This window comes from Vombatus ursinus, unplaced genomic scaffold (assembly GCF_900497805.2).
Source record: "Vombatus ursinus unplaced genomic scaffold, bare-nosed wombat genome assembly UNPS02014818.1, whole genome shotgun sequence".
In the NCBI taxonomy this organism is placed as follows: domain Eukaryota; kingdom Metazoa; phylum Chordata; class Mammalia; order Diprotodontia; family Vombatidae; genus Vombatus; species Vombatus ursinus.
The window spans coordinates 59,123,364-59,144,440 of record NW_020954596.1 but is presented as its reverse complement, the minus strand read 5'-3'; the positions used below and the strand labels follow the sequence as shown (position 1 = coordinate 59,144,440).

At 38.9% G+C, this 21,077-nt stretch overlaps 1 long non-coding RNA gene across 1 annotated transcript; it reads left to right on the top strand.

Moving 5' to 3' along the window:
- The first annotated feature begins 840 nt into the window (after positions 1-840).
- LOC114023408 lies at positions 841-2,858 on the top strand. Its single transcript, XR_003566787.1, has 2 exons — positions 841-877; positions 1,919-2,858. It is a non-coding gene; the product is annotated as an uncharacterized LOC114023408 (long non-coding RNA).
- Positions 2,859-21,077: the final 18,219 nt, after the last annotated feature.

Genomic DNA, 21,077 nt, shown 5'->3' with positions numbered 1-21,077 from the left:
CTCAGCAAGAGTACAATAGAAGACCGAGGGAACGAAACCATCTCCTGACTGGAACCTGATGACTGCAGACTAATATTAAAAATACTAATAATTATGATAACTCTAATTCCTGGCATTCATATAGAGCTTTAAGGTTTGCAATGTGTTTTCCATCTCATCTGAGCCTCACAACACCCCTCACTTTAAGTACATTAATTTGTTTAATCCTCCCAACAGTCTGGGAGAAAGGTATTATGTCTGGTAGATAATGTATAATTCTTTCTAGGAGGAAAATTATCTCTATTTTACAGAAGAAGAAAATGGCTGAAAGATTATTGTAAATAAAATTGTGAGACCCCACATTTGTCAAAGGCCATTGCCCTCAGGATCATCTTTGGCAGTAGTCAATAGGACACTTGGTAGGATGAATCTCAACTGTATCACAGCTTTCTCCTCATTAGGAGAGAAGGGTTTTTTTGTTTTGTTTTGTTTAGCTTCCAAAGTTTTAACTCCCAAGACTAAATTCTCTTGGGACCCAGACAATCCTATATTAGAGCTTTAAGGTACTTAATCTATCTTTTAAAGTGACTTCCTTCTGCTGGCAAGATTGAAGTCACTGTCCCCAGCTGCTGTCTGATTTAGGGTTAGAAAGTCCCTGAAACTCAGTTCTTGATTGTCAGCCTGAATTACCCTTCAAACCATTTCAGGGAGCTGCATTCCAACAAGTCTCAAAGGGTTATGTGAGCCTGAAGTACTACAACTGCCCCTGGCCTTCTACAATAATAGGAAAATAAATCTAAAACTTGGAGGGAACACAGAAGTCATCCTGTTGAACCCTTTTATTTTACAGATGAGGAAACTGATGGCCTAGGAGGAAAAGTGACTTGCCCAAGGCTACGTAAGTAGTGATCATTAAGAACCAAGACTAAAATCCTGGTTCTCTAACTCAAGGGACAGTGCTCTTTCCCTCGTACTAAGCTGGCTTTCCTATACAAATGATGCTATGATGCTAACATCCACTTCCAACCCTTTGTTTTAAATTCCTATTTTTAACGTGTAATTGTAGCTGTCAACAAACATCCAAAGCTTTGAACTGCTGTACACTTACATGGAACCAATCTAAAAAAAAAGACAGGCAGCATATTGTTATGGCAAAATTAGTTTCTTAGGGATTCTTCAGACTCTGGACTGCCAAATCTTGCATAAGACTGCTTGGGTCATAGCGTTGCATTTCGATTGAGATTTGTTACCATTTATTCTAGGAGGTCCATGTCAGGAGCTCTGACAAGTAGATATTCAAATATAAGAGGAGATATCTATGCTAAGAAGTATGGATTTCCTGGGTCTTCAGCATATGCTACTGCATTGATCAAGTTGTATTTAATTTTACTATTGTAATTCATTTTATTCCTATATGAAGTCATACTCTGTTGCTTCCTTGTGGTGTGGCGGTGACTCTGAGTTCTGGAAGGATAAGCCAATGTGGCCCAAGTTTTAGTAGATTCAATCATGTTTTTAAGGCTTTGATATGGTCCCAGTGACAGGCTGAGTCAGCTATCTAAGGACTGATTTAGCTAAGTACTAAGAGTCTCATTAATAATAGATTGGCCACTAAGTGTTGAATTATTTGACTATAACAACTCATGAAACAAATAAAAATTATGAATGACCTGCAGTCCTGTGTCATCCCCTTTCACTTCCATGATGATGGGAAAAAACCAGGGGAGAGGCATAGAGTCCTATAAATCATCTAGTCTTTAAGCAGTTAATAAATATTGACAAACTCTAAATGTGTGATTTCAGTCCAGTGACCAATTACTTTACATATTATTGGAAGAATTGAGCTAAATCATTACTGATATCCTTACAATAAATGAAACTGAGAGATAAAAAGAAATTATAATTAAATGGAGTGATGGCTCATACATTCTCCTTGCAGAGGCAAACAAAGAAGCTGGCAGCATTGGTTCCATTGTAAACCCAAAGGCGACAAGAAAGATCATTTCATGGGAAACTTGCTCATCTCATCTTGTAGTATTTATTATGAGCATAAGCAAATAGACCACCATGAAGATAATTATAGTTTATGTGCCAACCAACATCTGTTGCAGAGAAGAAGAGGTAGAGAAATCCTATAATGATCTTAAAAAGATTATCCAGAACAAGTCTACATATACTTTGATACTTGGTGATTGTAATGCAGAAGTGGGTAAAAGTAAGAAGAGATGAAAGATATCGGTTCAAAGAAACCTGGGAAGATTTGTATGAACTGTTGCAGAGTGAAGTGATCCAAACCAGGAGAACAATAAAAATAACGTTGCAAAGACAAACAACTTTGAAAGACTTAGGAACTCTGATCAATGACCAACAATCATGCAATCATGCAAAGGACTAATGATGATCTATATGATTGAGAGGTGAGAGATTCAAGATGCAGGATGCGACATATATTTTTGGATGTGGACAATGTGGGGATTTGCTTTGCTTGACTATGCATGTTTGTTACAAGGGTTTTGTTTTTCTTTTTCTTTTCCATTGGTGGGGGAGGGGAAGAATGGGAAGGAAAGAAAATAAATTCCCGTCTTTAAATCTATAAACTTATGAGCCATTGATGCTGAAAATGGGAAGTGAACAAAGATAAAAATATTGACTTTGATTAACTAATATAAAGCAGTCACCACAATGAAAACGCCAAAAGAGTCTAGAATGTTTCTTAAACTGCAAACTCTTGATATACTTGCCAGACACTTGGCAGCCAAGAGCAATTTAGTTTACAAACTTATTTGTAAAACACTACATAGGAAGGTGGTGAAAGATTATGATCAATATTGTTTCATAAAACAGTAAAATGCAATAAAAATAAAAACATGTCTACAGAACAATTGTTCTGATACTTTCCTAATCTAAGATGATAAAGTCTGGATGAAATGGCTAGAGGACAAAAATTGAGAGTAAATGGAACAAATTTGTCAATGACTCTATAATAATTTATTTTCATCTTTAACAATGGATCCACCCTGTTTGGACTAGAACGCTTCACTCCCAAATGTGGCATCATAAGGAATAAAAGTGGGACTTAACAAGACAAAATAGGAAAGAGCAGGTGAATTAGACTAAGTCTATACTAAGGAAGTTCATGCTGAAAGTGAAAGAATATGGAAATCATTGAGGGCTTGTTTTATAAGGTATCTCAGGCAGAGAAGATACCAAAAGCATGAAAGAAATTACAGGTGACATTATTATTATTATTATTATTATTGCCTCCAAAAGGCAATCAAGAGAGTATCAATAACAATTTACCTATATGCATACTTTTTCATCTTTACAAAACCTTTTTGAAAATGATCTATATATTTATCAAAGGTACTTTTAATGAAAATATGAGAAAGGAGCAGGGTGTCTTTCATAAACTTTCCTCCAAAATAGACTGCATCTTATTGTTTTTCCCCTAATTATTTTATTTATGCCTTTTAAAAAAAAAACTTCATCTCCACCATTGTATCACCTTGTAACAAAGAAAAATTGAGTCAAACCCAACCAGCAAAGTAACCATTCATAGTCCCCAACCTTCATCCCAAGGTGAGAGAAGCATATTTCTTCTTTTTTTCTTTTCCTCTGGGACTTAAATTGGCTATCAATCAATCAATAAACATTTATTATGTGCCTACTATATACCAGTATGTGCTAAGCCCTGAAGATAAAAAAGAGGCAAAAGACAGTCCCTGACCTCAAGGAGCTTACAGTCTAATGGGGGAGACAACATGCAACAAATATATACAAAGCAAGCTATATACTGTACAAGATAAATAGGAAATAATTAACAGTGGGAAGGCATTAGAATCAAGAGGGGTTGAGGAGGCTTCCATTAAAAGTGGAATTTTAGTTGAGACTTAAAAAATCGGGGGAGGACAATAGTTAGAACTGAAACATCATAATTGTCATCACAATTAATAAAGGATCACACCTTTACAGTCACACAATTGACTAAAAGAGTCAGAAAATACAAGATTCTGCTGTGCATTGTTTATTTTTTTAAAGTATTGGACTCAATAAAGCAAAATGGCATTAAAGTTTACACACTAACAGTAATTTATGTATATAAAAACAAATATAGACATAGATATATATAACCACAGCACTAACTCTGCTCCACTACTCTCTGATTATTGTCAAGCAAGACACAAAACAGAGATATATGCTCACTTAGGGTATTCAACAACCATCATGGAGGATACCCTGCAAAAAATCCAAGCAGGGGAAGCATTACCAAGAGATGGTAGATATCCTCTAGATGCTCCTCTTTGCAGGTAATATTGTGCTAATTGCATTGAGCCCCCAAAACATTATAGGACCTCTTCAATGAAATCCATGATTTTGCAAAAAAGAGGCTGACCACAATTCACACAGGAAAAAATATACGAATAAATAATGCCTGTTGTCCAGGCTTGGACATGCAGTTGGCTAGTTGATCACATTAATCCAAATATGTTACAGATAAAAATTGAATTGGGACCAAAATTGAAGAGGCAAACTATATTGAATGTAGAAAATCACATAATGCCTTCAATGATTCCAAGCTGCATCCCAGTGCAAAAATCCATAATTAAAAAACAAAACCAAACACAAATGTTCTCCTGGCAATACTCTATGCTTATAAATTCTGGGACACTGCAATGTCTGAAATATAAAAATTCTGGATGACACAGAGAAAAAGAAGCAAGTAAGTCATGTAATGAGAGCTAGCAAAAACTTGTGGACAGTTTGAGTGTAAGATTGATATCCACAAAATAGAAGACTTCTAGCACCTTTGGTAAATCCTCTATGGAGAATTTATAGGAGAATCAGCAATAATTGCCCAGGATAAGAAGATACATATGCATTGTAATCTGCAATAATGGTGGGAAAAATCAATATTGATGAGATCATCAATCAATGGAAATATTACAATATATTTAGTACTTAATAGAGTAGTGATCTCCATTTTAATAGCATTATCTCTATTGAACAGTATTAACAGCATTAACTTGTCTGGTGACATTTAGAATACTCTTAAAGTCTTTAACTAGATCAGTTTCCCTCTCCTGATCTTCAGATCTCACTAGCCAAAATTCATCAGACTTCCTGCTATTAGATAGACTCAATTGAATATGTTTCTTTACCACCAAAAAGACAAAAACTCAGATATACTATTCTAGAAGGCATTGACAAAGAAAACATCTTTGAATTCATGTCTTAGACTCCAAAATGGAAAACAAAGCCACCCTTATATTTTCTATTTTTAGTTGCTGATTGTTTTTCATAACAACTTTCAGACTAAAATCTAAAAGGCAAGAAGGGGTGTTTGATAATTGTTTCTTAAGTAAAATAAATCTAATTCCATCTGCGTGTTTGAACTGCAAATGATATTTTGTACCATAAAATTAAGAGGTTAGCCTTTATTTCAGAGAGCAGTCATTGCATTAAAACGAAGGAAAGAAGATATATCATTTATACATTTGGTTAAGCTGTGATATAGCTCAACCGTTTTGGAAAGCAATGTAAAATTACACAATGAAAGTTACAAAAATAGTCATACTCTTTGACTCATTGGTCCTACTACTGGGATAAGAAGATTATGGATGCCAGGTTTAGGGGCCTTCTATCTTAACAAAACTACCCCTAACAGCACTCTTTGTCTTAGCAAAAAGCTGGGGCGGGGGGGGGGGGGCCTAGATGCCCAACAATTGAGAAATCACTGACCAAATTTTGTCATAAGAAAGTTAAAGAATTTTACTATGCCATAAGAAAAGACAAACATTCCAAAAAATACAGGAAAAATGTGGGAAGACTTTGAGTATAATCTGTGAATGCAAAATGAAGAAAAGAAAACAAACCAAAAAACTATATACATATATGTGTATATGATTTATATCTATTTAAATATATACATGCACATACATTTGTATGTATGTATGTATAGGTAGATATAATTTTCTTTTGAGGAGTCACTTTTGGTCCAGGGTAGAAGAAGGGTTCAAATAGTATATCTTCATAATTAAAGACAATAACAACAATCCTTGTTAATTAATTCTTAATTTATAATGTTCTTATTTACGTGTACTTGTTAATGGAAACTAAAACAAAATTCTTAATTTTCATTAGAGGAAATTTTTTAAATGCTTCCTCATCAGCATTAACTACCTCCAGTCCAATCTTTTTTATAAATTTCACCGGTATCTCAGAATTAGAAGGAACCTCAGAAGCTATATATAATCAACCCACTTCTGGGGAAAAAAAAAAAAAAACTTCTCTCCAATACAGCCAACAGGAGTCATCCAACTCTTGTTCAAAGTCCTCCACTAAGGGGGAGCTCACTACCATGCAATGGGGTAGCTCATTGTTAGGAAGTTTTCCCTGACATCAAGTATAAATTTACCTCTTTGCATCTTTTACCCGTTCCTCTCCAGGATGCTGGAGAGTTCTGCTCTTTGGTAGTGTCAAAGGCTATAAGACATCAGAGAGGATAATCAAATGTTTCTTGCGTAAATTACTATTCTTGGGGCAGCTAGGTGGCACATTGGATAGAGCACTGACCCTGGAGTCAGGAGGACTTGAGTTCAAATCCACATGACACATACTAGTTGTGTGACCCTGGGCAAGTCACTTAACCCCATTGCCTAACCAAAAAAAAGAAAAGAAAAAAATTATTATTCTTTATTGCACTGGGCAGGTGAGAGAGGGAAAATGAAGGGAAACTCTAAGGACTATTGAATCCCAAACCACTTCCTCAGGGGATCTTTCTGTCCTGAGACCTGCACAGAGTCCTCATTCATTGACCAACTTCATGGAACTCCTCAGGTTCCTGGTAGATCAACATTTAAATCTGTACTTCTCTCTCACAGTTTTCGCCATTTGGGTCAATCTCCATTTAATATGAAAAACTGTGAAAAAGCAATCATGTTATAATTGTCATGGTGTCCCAACTAAACAAAGAGAGGAGAGACTAGGAAAAAGTGATGCTGAGAGAGAAGTGAACAGAGCTGAAAGATTTATGCTTGCTGTCATTTTGCTGAAGATTCTGAACTCTGTGTACTTCCTACTTACATGAGAGGAAAGATAAAATCAATCAGGATGATTAGAAAGCTAGGAAGTCCATGATCAGCTGATTTATCATCATCACTCATCTTGCATATGGACCTGGGTCCTTAGCACCTAATTTTGGAATGAAGAGACGGAAGCAATAAAGAGCAACCTGGTGACTGAAAAATTTTGGTTCTGCTCATGAAAGACAAAATATTGATAATTCTAAAATTGATACTGTCAAGATTATATGGACCATGTTCTCTATGCTCTACAAAAATAATGCCAAACATATGTCATAGTGAACACAAATATTATTGCAAAAAAATGAATGTTTTTCTTCTTTTAGGTTCTGAGATTTAAGAAAAAAAACGTACTTCAGAGACTAAGAAGTCGGTTTAAATGAGTTCTTTAATAAGTTAGTTCCCTCATAGTTAAGTTGAGAGGGAAGAGGAAGGTTTTATACTGTATCCTTCTTATAAGAGACAGTGAGGTTTAATGGAAAGAGCTGATTTGGGAGTCAGAAAGTCTGGGGTTAGATTCTAGTTCTGGCATTTACTATGTCACCTTGAGTAAGTCCCTTAAGTTCTCTGAGATTCAGTTTGGTCTCCTACTAAAAACAAACAAACAAGGATTAAATTAAATAATAGTTATATTGAGTGTGCACTCTGTGTGTCTGAATGCTAGAGATACAAACAACTGCCTGCCCTCAAGGCACTTACATTTTACAGGAGGAGAGAGAATAATATTTTCACTTCTTATGTCACAGGATTGCAAAAATCAGATAAGATAGTGTATGTGAAAAGGCTTTGAAATCTTAAAAGCTTGTAAGCTTTTATTTGTCACTCTGTGGCTTTTTAGTGTATTTCTTCCTAAGAAAATCAGTTAAAGGAAAAAGTCAAATGAGTCGATTAAGAACCAGTTTCAGATAACACAGCATCTCTGTGTTTGCAGCATCTACAACGTCTGCAAGGACAACAGAGCAGCTCAGTTCTGCTTCATCGTCTCTGTAGACCAGGGGTTATTAACCTTGTTGTGTGTCATAGACACCTTTGACATCTGGTGAAACCTATGGAATCCTTTTCACAATGATGTTTTAGAATCAGTTAATACATAAGATTACAAAGGAAAACAAAGACTAGCGAAAATGAAGCTATTTTAATTTTTTTTCCTTATCCAAATTCCCAGACTACCTGAAATCTATCCACAGACACCTTAACTCCTGTTGTAGATTGACAGTTGGAATGAATTACTCCATTGCTTCAAAAAGCCACAACCAAATCTTCTGGGCAATCTGGTGTCCTCTCACTGAAATGACAAATTATTTAGGGCTGGACCTGGTGATGTCCCCACCCCTGCACCCTACTCTATTCCTGACCTCATCCTCTGATCTCGTGGAGCAGCCTTAGAAAACAGATTCGTTAGAAGATGGGACAAACAGTCCAAAACTTTACATGTGGGTGAGGCCCCCATGACTGGCATACATGGCCATAGCTATTTAATGTGTCCAACACCCTGACTCACAAGCTATCTCTACACTGGTCCTCAGAAGGGAATATGTGATTTTGCTTAATATGAGAAATGTCCAGTGTGAGAAGTTCCTTCATTGATGTAGATCTCAGGGACCTTAGAGATAATTAGTCCACTCTTCATTTTACAGATCAAGAGACTAAAAGCTCTATGAAATTAACTAACTTTCAATGCCACAAAGCTAGTTAATGACAGACCTGGTAAGAAAGGCCGGGTCTCCTATCTACCAGTCCATCACTCTCTCCAGTAAAGTAGGATGGCTATAGAACAAGGGAACCCTAATATTTTCCTGATGAGGATTACTTTCGATTTGCCTTTGGCATTTGGTTCCTTTTGGTCCAAGTTAGTGCCTGGACCTTTCTTTCTTTCCTTTTCTTTCTTTTTCTTTCCTTTTTTCCTTCTCTCTCTCTTTCTTTCTTTCTTCCTTCCCCCCCCACCTTGGTCATTGTTGGGCCCTGATTGGTTCAAAGTGAATGTAAACAGCAATTGTTTCTGTTTTGGCCAGAAACGCTGAGAGTCTTCCCTTGCCAGATTGATTTTTTTTTTTGACTAGGTAAAAGAGACCATTGTCTATCTCATTTCTTTTTTTTTTTTTGTACTAAAATTACTTTGTTACAGTAGATTTTTTTTTAGTTTTCCTTTACTGTGATACAAAGGATAATTACAAACAAAATATTACATATGACCTTGTTTTCTCTCATTTTCTGACAACTTGGGAACAGCTTTAAATGTACAATCTATACAATTAATACAGGTTATATATAAACTATAATGTATGCAGAACCAGAAGAATACTGACAACATACTGTACAATAAGCCTCACCAGTTAGTGCTGTGGACCATCTTTACTGAAGAGAAAATGTGCACTTGTATCATCCATACCAGCTGGTGCTCATATCAAAGGAAGGGCCTCATTCTCCATTGCAACCCTTTGTAAGCCTCCACTGTGGGCATCAGTTTAGTCTGAAAACTCAGAGGATGTGACAAAGGTGTAGCTAAAAAACAAATTTATTAGTATGGCAGCGGCATATCACACTTTCAACATGATTCTCTCTCACTCTAAAAATCAGTCCTAGTTTCCAGAACCAGAAGTCCTTCACCCACCATGAAAATGTGACAGGCTCAACCAAATTTTGAGTCCCGTGGAATCCTTAATTTCTCCTCCTCACCACAGCGAATTAACAAGTCACAAAGGCATTCTTGATGAAACCCAACTAGACCTTCTCAGGGGGTTGATAACTCAGGTCTACTTCATTTCCTACCTAGCTTTAACCACTGAATGGGCGTTGCCTCAGACAAACTGAGACCTGGGAAAGACCTTAGCTTGAAAAGGCCAAGGTTCCCCACTGTATCCAGGGCCATTTCCAGTCATCCTGATCTGTATCTTACCACTGGACCCAGAGGGCTCCAGAGGAGAAAGTGAGGCTGGTATCTTTGCACAGTCCTCCTTCACTTAAATCCAATTCACTTGCATGTCATGGCATCACCTCCCTGATGTCCTGGTCTTCTTCAAGAACAACAGGTTTCTGATGGGGAATGCTGTCAGTATTCATGACCAATAGAGAAGGAAGGATGGCGGTATTAACCAGTCTGGAGATTTGCCTGCTAAGTCTTTAAGCCTGATGAGTAGATCATAATTGATCTATTGGGCACCCCAGTATATGGTACTAGACAGGAAATAAAAGTCAAAGAACTCCTTCAAGCTAACCTGAGACATGTGGAAGGTAGGAAAAAAAATGTCTTGCAGATGGTTAGGAAATCACTTTCAGTCATTCTTCCATGGAGATTCGTTCAATAAATATTTATTCATTTCCCACTATATGCAAAATATTATACTAGGCACTGAAGGAGATATCAAGTTTAGATAAGTCATTTTCTTGGTTCTCATGGAGCTGGCCTCTAGTAGGGAGTTAAAAGTCTAGCAGACCCTGCCAAAGAGCTGTTAAGGCATTTGGAGGATGGGGTGGGAACTTCCTGATTCTTATCCCCATCTATAAGACAATAATAAATCCTTCAGTAGATGCTAGGTGCTGGTCAGACCCAGGAAACCTGGCCTAGCAGTCCCCTCATCATTCTGCATACAAAGCACTCTCTGTGAACAGAGAATAATAGATATAGACCTGGAAGGGAACTCAGAGGCCATTTATTAGTTCAACAGCCTGTTTTACAGATGAAGAAACTGAGGCCTGTAAAGGTTAAGTGTCTTGTCCACAGTCCTAAATGTTAGAAACAGAATTTGAGGTTCTTCCTATTGGTTCTAATTCTTCCTTACAACATCACTAATGTGAAAATATGTTTAATAGGAATGTATATGGATAGCCTATATCAGATTGTGCACCATCTTGGGGAGGGAGGAGGAGAGGGAGGGGGAGAAAAATTTAAAACTCAAAAACTTATGGAAGTGATTGTTGATAAATCAAAAGAAATGAATTAAAAATCATTATAAAAAAATAAACAAAGAGCTGCCAAAAAAAAAAAAAAAAGAATTTAAACCCAGGTCCTCTGAGAGTCAGTACTCTTTCCACTATACACATAGAAGTAAACTTCTGCAGGACCCCAAGTCAAGATGTTAGGGTTACAGTCCAGGGTCTGCCACAAACTTACTGATTTGTTAAATGTTAAACTACACCAATGACAAATCTCCTGTTCTAGTCCATCATCCTCTCAAGTTGTCAAACCAGTCTTCCTAAAAGTCGAGTCTGACCAGGTCACCCTCCCTACTTATAAGCTCTTATAGCTCCCTATTACTTCCAGGATCAAAAATAAAATTTTCTGCTTGGCCTTTTAAGTCCTTCATAACCTTCCTAGTCTTCTTACACCTTACTCCCTGCCATGGTCTCTGTTATCAAGGCCTCCATGCCGTTCCTCCATCTCCAGACTCTAGGTGTTTTCCCTGCCTGTCCCCCATGCCTGGAATTCTCTCCCTCTTCATCTTGCCTCATGGCTTCTTCTAAGTTGCAGCTAAAACCCCACCTTCAGCAAGAAGCCTATTCTGATCCCCCCCGCCCCTTATGCTAGTACCTTCCCTCTACAATTATCTTCAGTTCATCCTGCATATATCTTGTTTCTATGTAGGTGTTCACATGCTCTCTCTCTCATGAGACTGTGAGCTCCTTGAGAACAGAGACTGTGTTTTTGCCTTTAGTTATTTGTATCTCCAGCACTTAGCATCACGCCTGACACGTGATCGGTGCTAAATACATGCTTATTGACTTGACCAATCATCTTTTCCAGCTCTAATAGTCTGATTCTAGTTTCCCCATTGATGGTTTGGGAGCTTGCCAGACCCAGTCATGTGCGAAGCTATGAGTTCACCAGAAAGGAAAGCAAACCAAGTTTCTTATAGTAAGTAGCAGGCACAACCCGCAGCCTCTAGGTCCTCAAGTGAGGCCCTCATGAATTCAGTCCAAGAGCTGCACTTGAGGACCTAGAGGGTCGCATGTGGCCTCAAAGCCACAGGTTCCCCACCCCTGACCTAGGCAATGCAGCCTTTCCTGAGCTGAGGCTGTTTTGAAATGTGTGGATGCATGAGTCTGAGGTTCCAATGGCAGAAGCTATACCCAGTGAGACTTTTAGAATGGCTCAGAGAAAGCAGGGGGGAAGACTTGAAATGCTGGCCTCCCTTCATATTTATTGGTCCCTTTCTCCCCAGGAATACAGCCTGAGCTGTAATTACAGGACCAGGTGTGCTGATGGCGCACAGCGATTTTAAAAGTCTGAAGTTTAAACAAACCCAGCATATGCCAAGAACCCAGGAATCTAGGGCTCAATTTTCCCACATTGACCAATTGTGCTGTTGTGAATTTTTATATTTTCTCTGAACCTCAGAACCTTTGTAGGTGACCTCGAGAACTACGGTGAGTACAAAGTAGGAGGTCAATAAATGCTAATTGAGGTGGATTAAAAGGCTAGGGTTGACTTGAGGCTTTCCCCTAGGCAAAATGAGGGCCCCTGCCCTTCCTGTTGGTCTCTAACTGATCTTTCAACTCAGTAAATCCATAGTAATGGCTAACATTTATATAGGGCTTACTATGTGCCAGACACTGTGCGAAGTGATTTACAATTATCTCATTTGATCCTCAAAACAATCTTGGGAGGTAGGGGCTATTATTATCCCCATTTTACACACAAGGAAACTGAGGCAAACAGAGGTTAAATGACTTGCTCATGGTCACACAGCTAGTACGTGTTCAAGGTCAGTTTTGAATTCAGGTCTTCCCGACTCCAGGCTGAGCACTCTATACACTGTGGCATTACCTGGGTGCCCTATTACCTCTAGAATCAATTATAAAGCCTTCCGATTGTCTTTTAAAGACAAACTCCTGGAAAACAAAAGGGGTGGGGAGTGTCCAGTCTAGTTGAATGCACCATGGGGAGGACGAAAAGAGCAGCTACAATTAATAGGTTAGTAGAAAGAAAGCTCATAGGATTATAGTATTGGAAAGGACCTCAAAGGTCCTCTCACAGAACCCTTTCATTTTACAGACAAGGAAACTGTTGTTGTTGAGTCACTTCAGTCATGCTCAACTCTTTGTGACCCCATTTGGGATTTTCTTGGCAAAGATACTAGAATGGTTTACCATTTCCTTTGCCAGCTCATTTTACAGATGAGGAAACTGAGGCAAATAAGATTAAGTGACTTACCCAGGGTCAGACAGCCAGTATCTGAGGCCAGATTTGAACTCAAGTCTTCCTGACTCAAGGGCCAGCACTCTATCCACTGTCCCACCTAGCTGCCCCTAGGGGGAACTGAGTTTCAAACAAATCAAGTAACTTGCTTCAAGTCACAAAGGTAATCAATATAAGAGACAAGATTTGAACCCAGGTCTTCCGACGCCAGCTCCCATACTCTTTCCACTACACCAAACTGCTCTTTAGCTCTTATCTCCATGCCTTTACATAGATAGGCCCCCATGTCTAGAATGTACTCCTTCTTTACCTCTGTCTTACTCATGATCTTACTCTTCCCCTGACACAATCAGAAGACTGGATTGGACATTCAACTTTTGTACGTCAGCCCTTGGAGTTTTTCCCTGATAGCAGCTGAAGAAGCCCATTAGGGATCTAATTATTTAAATGGACTACACTGCTCCCCATCCAAATCCCCACCACTTCTCACCCCTGTGTAACTGATAGAACCTTCCTAAGAAATAACCCTATTCTGCTTCAGTGCAAGTTTAATAGGTGAAGAAGCTTCATATTCTACCTTTACTTTAAGCACCCAGTGATTTCCTCAGTGAGGATATCCCCTCCACCAATCTAGATTGCAACCCCCCTTCAACTTAGTAGTAAATGGTCTTTAAGAGTTGTTGTGGTTGAAAAATCTATCCCCTTGCTGCCAACCTGGTGATGAGCTCCAATAGAATTGACTAGGCTAGTCATCAGATGATTGACATGCCCAGTACTGGTGGCCTCCAGCTTCACAGAAGCTGTTGGAGATGGCATTCTGTTGGCACAGCCTGCCAATGCCTGGGGTCACCTCGATCCTATAGAAAGTTCTAGCAATTTAAGTTTATTGAAGTCTTTAAAATCTGAGGGGGAAAAAATGGATAAACATCATACTCTGTGCCAGTTGGCTGGCAACTGGGTTATTGTATTCAGCTATTGATGTCATATTTTAGAAAGGACCTTGACCTTATAGAACATGCCCAGAGGAAAGCAACTAGAATAGCAAAGAATCATGGGATTGACTTGAAGGAGTTGTGGATAGTTAGCTTAGAAAAGAAAGTGAAAGGGTGGAGGGGATGGCGGGAGCCTGTTATTTCTGTCATCGGATATTTGAAGGGCTGTCAGGTGGAAGAGGGATTAGATTTTTTCTGCTTGGCCACAGCAGTCAGAATTAAGAAAAACAGGTGAAAGCTTATAGGAACACAGTTTTCAAATCAACTGTAAGAATTTCCCAATGAACAGAGCTGGCATAAAATGGAATGGGATCCACTGTGAATAGATGACCACTTGTCAGACGTGGCCCAGTGATCCATTGGTCAGGGGATTGGGTTCCATGATCTCTAAGATGTCTTTCAACTTTAGGATTCCAGCCTCTTCTTAGAACAGCTCTTCCATGGATTGTATCAGGCAGAACTCCTTAATCTTTGTTGTCCCAAACATCCCTTCAGCAGTCTGATGAAACATATGAATCTCTTATTGGAAAAATGGTTTTAAATGCACAAAATAAAATATTAAAAATTACAAAGGAAAGCAATTATACTGAGATACATTTAGCAAGGTAAAAATAAAATTAAAAAGTTGATGGACCTCCAGTTAAAAACCCTTGGACTAGATAGACTAGAATCAAAGGAAGGAATCAGTTTCCCATCATTCACTGCTCAGCACCTTGGCCTGTCATTTCCCTCGCAGTTCTCTTCTTTTATTCTTTGGCATAAACAAACTTGGTTATTGGGATATTCAGGAACACGCCCTCTGTTTATGTGGAACTACAACTAAGACTAAAAGTTCATCCAGGGGAAACTTGCTTCTACTTGGAAGGTGGCCTCTCCTGCTGCCATTGTTTTCCCACTGGCCTACATAATGACTCCCCCTTTTCATTCTGTTCTCTGTCGGAAACCTCTTGGGACGCTGAGGTCAAAGTATTACTATGAACATTCTGATGACTAGGAAGAAGCTTAAATAATCTGGCATAACTTAGTCTGGAAAGAGAAGCCTGGGAGATGACTCAGACGGCAGCAAGTATAGGAAGAAGTTGCTGCGTGGACGATGGAAGCCTGTTTTTCATTTCTACCGATGACCACATATAAGAAAACAGGAATGAACAGCAGGAGGGGTTTAGACTACACATCATCAGGGAGGATCTAGAACACGCTTACTGTTTTGTAAACAGGGAATCTGAAAAACCGAAAACAAGCAAACAAAAACAAGGACAAATTGCTTCCCCAAATGGTTTCAAAGGTCCCTTGCAGTTCTGACATGGTGTGATGACAAGTTTACAAAAGAAAGCAACTGCATTCCAACCACTTACTCGCATACCTAAACATCTTACAGTCACTAGAAAATTACAGCAACAAGTAACCCAACGGGCAGTAGAAAAAGGCATCTTGGGTTTAAGTAAACTGTAGTACAATATTAAGGATGAACTATTAAAAATATACACACAAATGTTTGTAAATGTGTTCATATATGTCTATATATGGGCACATATGTATGTGCACGTATGCATATATTTATATCCTATGTTTATCTATATATCTGTATATGTGTGCATATAGTATATGTGTACATAGTGTGTGTGTGTGTGTGTGTGTGTGTGTGTGTGTGTGTGTGTGTGTGTTTATCTGGGACCTGTATGGCCAGAAAGGAGGAAATTCTGACAAGCATAATGAGATAATAAGTGAACAGAATGAGTATTAAATTATTACTTGCTACTTTTGAGATATTGAAATATCCAGAAGACCTCTAGTATGTCAAATAAATCTTCCATGAAATATTTACAGAAAGATATGAATTCACTCCTTCCCTGTTTCTACCTCTTAGAATCCCTAGCTTCACTGAAGATTTGGCTCATATTCCCACAGGAATCCTTTTCTGTTCTTTCTGGTTGCTAGTGCTTTCTCTTTCCTCAAATTATCATTGTATTTAATTTTCTTTCTGAATATGGTAAACATCTTATCTTCCCAGTAGAACATAAGTTTCTAGGAGGCAGGAACTGTTTTCCCTTCTCTCTTCCTATCTCCCCCTCTTGTTCTAAATCTACTGATATGTGTCCTTATACAAGGGCTGATCAGGAGAACATACATGCAGAGAGGGAATAAAGGGGAGTCCCCATACCATCAGATTAAAGTCACTAGGTGGAATAGCATTCACTATTTCTATCCCTTCCCTGTTTCTGTATCTGCTTCACCTCCCTGGTGTAGGCAATCTGAGTTAATGATGGAGGAGGGGGAGAAGCGAGAAGTAAATGAGGGAGAAGCAAAGACATTCCAACTTTCCAAGTTGTGAAACTGTAATTGCAAACAGACCACCCAGTTTACAAGGGCAAAATCAATTTATTTGGACCTATTGGCATGCACCCTTGGAGTCCTCCTAACCATTTTGTCCACCCAAAGATGAAGCAGCCCAGGGAAAATCTTTTGGAGAACCCTACTAAGATTCCATTTTGTATTTAACTGTTGAAGAGTGTTCTGTTCTGAGGTAGGGGAATGTTCTTGGAAAGTCCCTTTCATTTTTCTCTCTCATTAAATCACTTAAATACCCCAATATTAAATGGACTCTGGGAAAAATCTGTCAGAAAGAAAGGGAGGAACTTCTGGTTTTCAGATACTCTGGTGCAACCTATAAAATAAGGCCTGGCATCTGCAAGATCAGAATGAAGGATTCTATTTTCCATAAGAGAAAAAAAATACCAAACCACAAGTGTTTCTTCTGAACTGTGTGCCCAGAATGTAGCTTCAAAAGACCATCTACCAAACCAAGCAGCAGCCATGGGTAGTTGCCAAACAGAGCTGCTGATCACCAATCCCACTGGGTGGCACCTATCACAACATCCTCAACTGCCCACAATCATTACCGTGGCTTTCAGTCTTCGCTTCTGGTATCTACTTAGTTGCATTAGGCAAAAGCTATGTGAGTGGCCAAGAAAAGCATTGGAAGCTGAGCTTATAGAAAAAGACTAGAGCCAGCTTCATAGATTGTAGGCAATGATCACACCCCATGACACTAAATAGTCCCATCAATTATAAAACCAAAGATGTCTTCTGTAGAAATACTCATTAAAATCAGATGGACCGTGCAGCATTTTGTTGTGGCAATCAGTCATTCCAAAGAATTGTGCAAATCTGGGTGAAAATCAAAAGCAGAGGAAGCATAACGTGGCACTCAGTTTTCCCTCCTGCCATAAGTAATCTGCTTATTCACCAGGCAGGATTTTGGCAACTGGTCCATCCCCAACATTAAAGTCCTGAAGGATGCCAACACTTATTTTGGTGGACTGGAAATAAAGTGCTCAGAAAAGATTGCTTCTTGTTTTTCCTTTCAACTTCCCTGTCAAAACACATAAGAGAATTCGAACTAATCAAAAGGCCCAAGTAAGCGAGAGCTGGTTAAGTTGGCCAGGCCCAACCTTGAGTTCAGAGAACTCTAATGCATTCCGCCTGCCTCAGTCAAAGACAAAGTCTAAGGGGCCATGTTTTCTATAAGGGCAGACCTCCCCTGAAGGGTACAAAGAGAGAATGGTAGCAAAAACACCACACCCTGGCTGCTTTGCTCAACACTGACAACACTGTCAGTCACAATAGCATTTCCAGACACACAATGAGCTGAAGTTGTTTTTAAAAGCCTTTTGTTCAAAGCTAAGAAGGTAGCAATTTGCACAAATCTAAAATCAGGGAGACAGTGTATTATAGTGGATAAAATGAAATACTTGTCATCAGGAAAAATAGGGATCAAATCCTGCATCAGATATTTACCAGTTGGGTCAACTCTGGCCAAACCGTCTAACTTCAGTGGGAACCAGACACATAAAGTGTGTGTGTGTGTGTGTGTGTGTGTGTGTGTGTGTGTGTGTGTATGTGTGTGCGCGTGCCCCACAAGCATGTGTGTACTAGAGGGAATTCTCACTCCACCTGAATATTCTACAAATTGATGAGATTCAAACTCACTCTGTTGGAGTAGTGAGCACATGACCATCAGTTACCTAATTTCATACAGAAGAGAAGCTACTATTATATTTATTTGGTTATAAGCTTTTCATGAGCAAGGACTAAGTCTCTTGCATCTCATATAACTTTCTGTAGTGCCCAGGACTATGATATGTAATGATGATGATGATGGTGATGATGATGATCATGATGATGATCATGACGATGTTCTCAGTAATAATGAGATAGGACAGCAACAGAATCAACATGCAAGCTCAAATAGCTTCAGTAGGGGCTTTCTTAACCTTTTTTTGTGAGTTACGAATCCCTCAGGCAATCTGGTTTTAAACATATAAAATAAACTACATTACAAAGGAAACCAATTATATTGAAATATAGTTATAAAATTTTTTTTTATAAAAACAAGTTCATGAATCCCAGGTTAAGAACCTCTGATCTGGATTGATCCAGACCAAACAAGACTTATCCAGGGAAAGATCATTCTACTCTATATGACCAATTCATTTTTTTAAATTCCTAGGCCCTATATACTTAGAGAGTATACTATTTAATTCATTAAAGAGATTTATAAACCTAAGGAAATCTAATTTTGTATATCCCATGAAATTAATCTATAAGATGAGAAGATAATCTCTAAGACTCTAATGGGTCTAAAAATTAAAAAAATGAATTGGTCGTATGTAGTAGAATAATCTTTCCATTTTTTCACTTGCAATCAATCAACAAATACCTATTAAGTGCCAGGTGAGTGATATAGTGAATAGAGAGCTAGATTTGAAACTAGATAGACCAGCTCAAATCCAATCTCGATACAAATGGCTGTATAAGCCTGGGCAGATCATTTAATCTCTTAGGGTTTAAAGCAATTCTCTAAGAATTTAAATGGAGGCAGCTAGGTGACACAGTAGATAGAGTACCGGCCCTGGAGTCAGGAAGACCTAAGTACAAATCCAGCCTCAGACACATAATATTAGCTGTGTGACTCGGGGCAAGTCACTTAACCCCAATTGCCTCACCAAAAAAAATAAAAATAATTTAAGAGAACATGCAGACCTGAAACGGTAAAGGGAGTTTCCGCACCTGGGTGTTTCCTATTCTAGAATTCTATCCTCTCTGCTAGGCACTGAGATACAGATATAGATGTCATAAAGTGTTCCCCAACAAAGTAAAAGGGTGAAAAGATGAAGACACGGGTGTAAAGTAGAATTTCTGAAGTCCTTTCTGGGATAAAAGAATCATTCCAAACTGTATTAGGGATCAGAGGTTTAAATGGCTCACAAAGACAATGAACTTGCTTCTAGGACATAGACATCATTTCATTTGTTCCTCATTTGCTTGGCCTAGAGTTAGAAAGAACTGAATTCAAATAAATCCTGCCTTCAGACACTTATTATGAGGCAACTAGGTAGCGCAGTGGATAGAGTACTAGCCATGGGGTCAAGAAGACTCATCTTCCTGAATTCAGATCCACCCTCAGACACTTACTAGCTGTGGGAGCTAGCTTAAGTGAGCAAGTCACTTGACCCAGTTTGCCTCAGTTTCCTCCTCTATAAAACGAGCTGGAGAAGGAAATGGCAAACGGGATGCCAAAAAAATCCCAAATTGGGATCAGGAAGAGTCAGACATGACTAGAAAAACGGCCAAACAACAGAATTGTAAGATATTACAATTGAGGTTGTAGGAAGTAGTAAAGGGTTGTTCCAAAGACCCTGTTGTCACCTCTCGCTTGCTACCTCTTGTTTTCAAATGGGTGTCACCTCATTTGAATGGAGACAGGAGGGTATGGTATGCACCTTAATAGTTTCTTTGGAACATACTCCAGAGCTGGGGTTTTATGCATTCTCACAGGGTGAGATTCTCACCTTCCTTAGGAATTCCCTGCATCCTTTCAGAACTTACCACATTGTGGAAGAGGGGGGACAGGAAGGTAGCACAGAATCTGACCTGTGTCTCCCCCCAGTTCAGCTGTTGTTTCTGCCTAGCTGAAAAAAAGGTAGAGTCCTGGAAGGAACACCCCCCACCTCCTCAAGGGTTACCCAGAAACCAAAGTCCATGCATTGAGGTGAGGGAGGTAAATGAATGCTTACACAGGAAACATGCAAGAGTCCTATATTTGTAGGGGTTCCTAGTGATCCTTTTCTATCAGAGCTGAATGGTACTTAGGGCTTGCATTTTTCTCTCTCCTGAGATCCTATATGTTATCCTTCTCATTGATTCTAATACAAGTCCTTTGTTGCTCTACATAGGTGGGAAGTGAGAGATCCTGTTCAATACCTGTCCCTGGTTCAGGTTCAGTTTCCCAGCCAAGGACAACTCTTCCTTGGTTAATGATGATCAATTCTGATTCAGCCAGGTAAACTTCTCAGAACTGGGGAGAAAGGGGGGGAATGTCTCAAGCATACTTTCATAGGATAATAGATTCAGAAATGGAAGGGATCTTAGAAGCCGAATAAAATTACCTTGTTTTACACTGAGTAAACGGAGGGTGAAACAGGTCAAGAGATTTGCCTGGGGTCATATTGCTAATAAGTATCTGTTCTTGTTTAGTCTTTTTCAGTTGTGTCTGATTCTTCCTGAACGCATTTGCAGTTTTCTTGGCAAAGATACTGGAGTGGTTTGCCATTTCCTTCTCCAGCTCATTTTACAGATGAGGAAACTGAGGCAAACAGGGTTAAGTGACTTGCCCAGGGTCACACAGCTAGCAAGTGTCTGAGGCTAGATTTGAACTCAGGAAGACGAATCTTACTGGCTTTAGGCATTGAACTTTATCCACTGCACCACCTACTAGCCCCCAATATTTTACAATATTTTTTTGTATTCCCGGTGCTTAGCACAGTGCCTGGTACATAGTAGGCACCTAATAAATGTAGATTCTCTAATTAATTGATATCTAGAGAT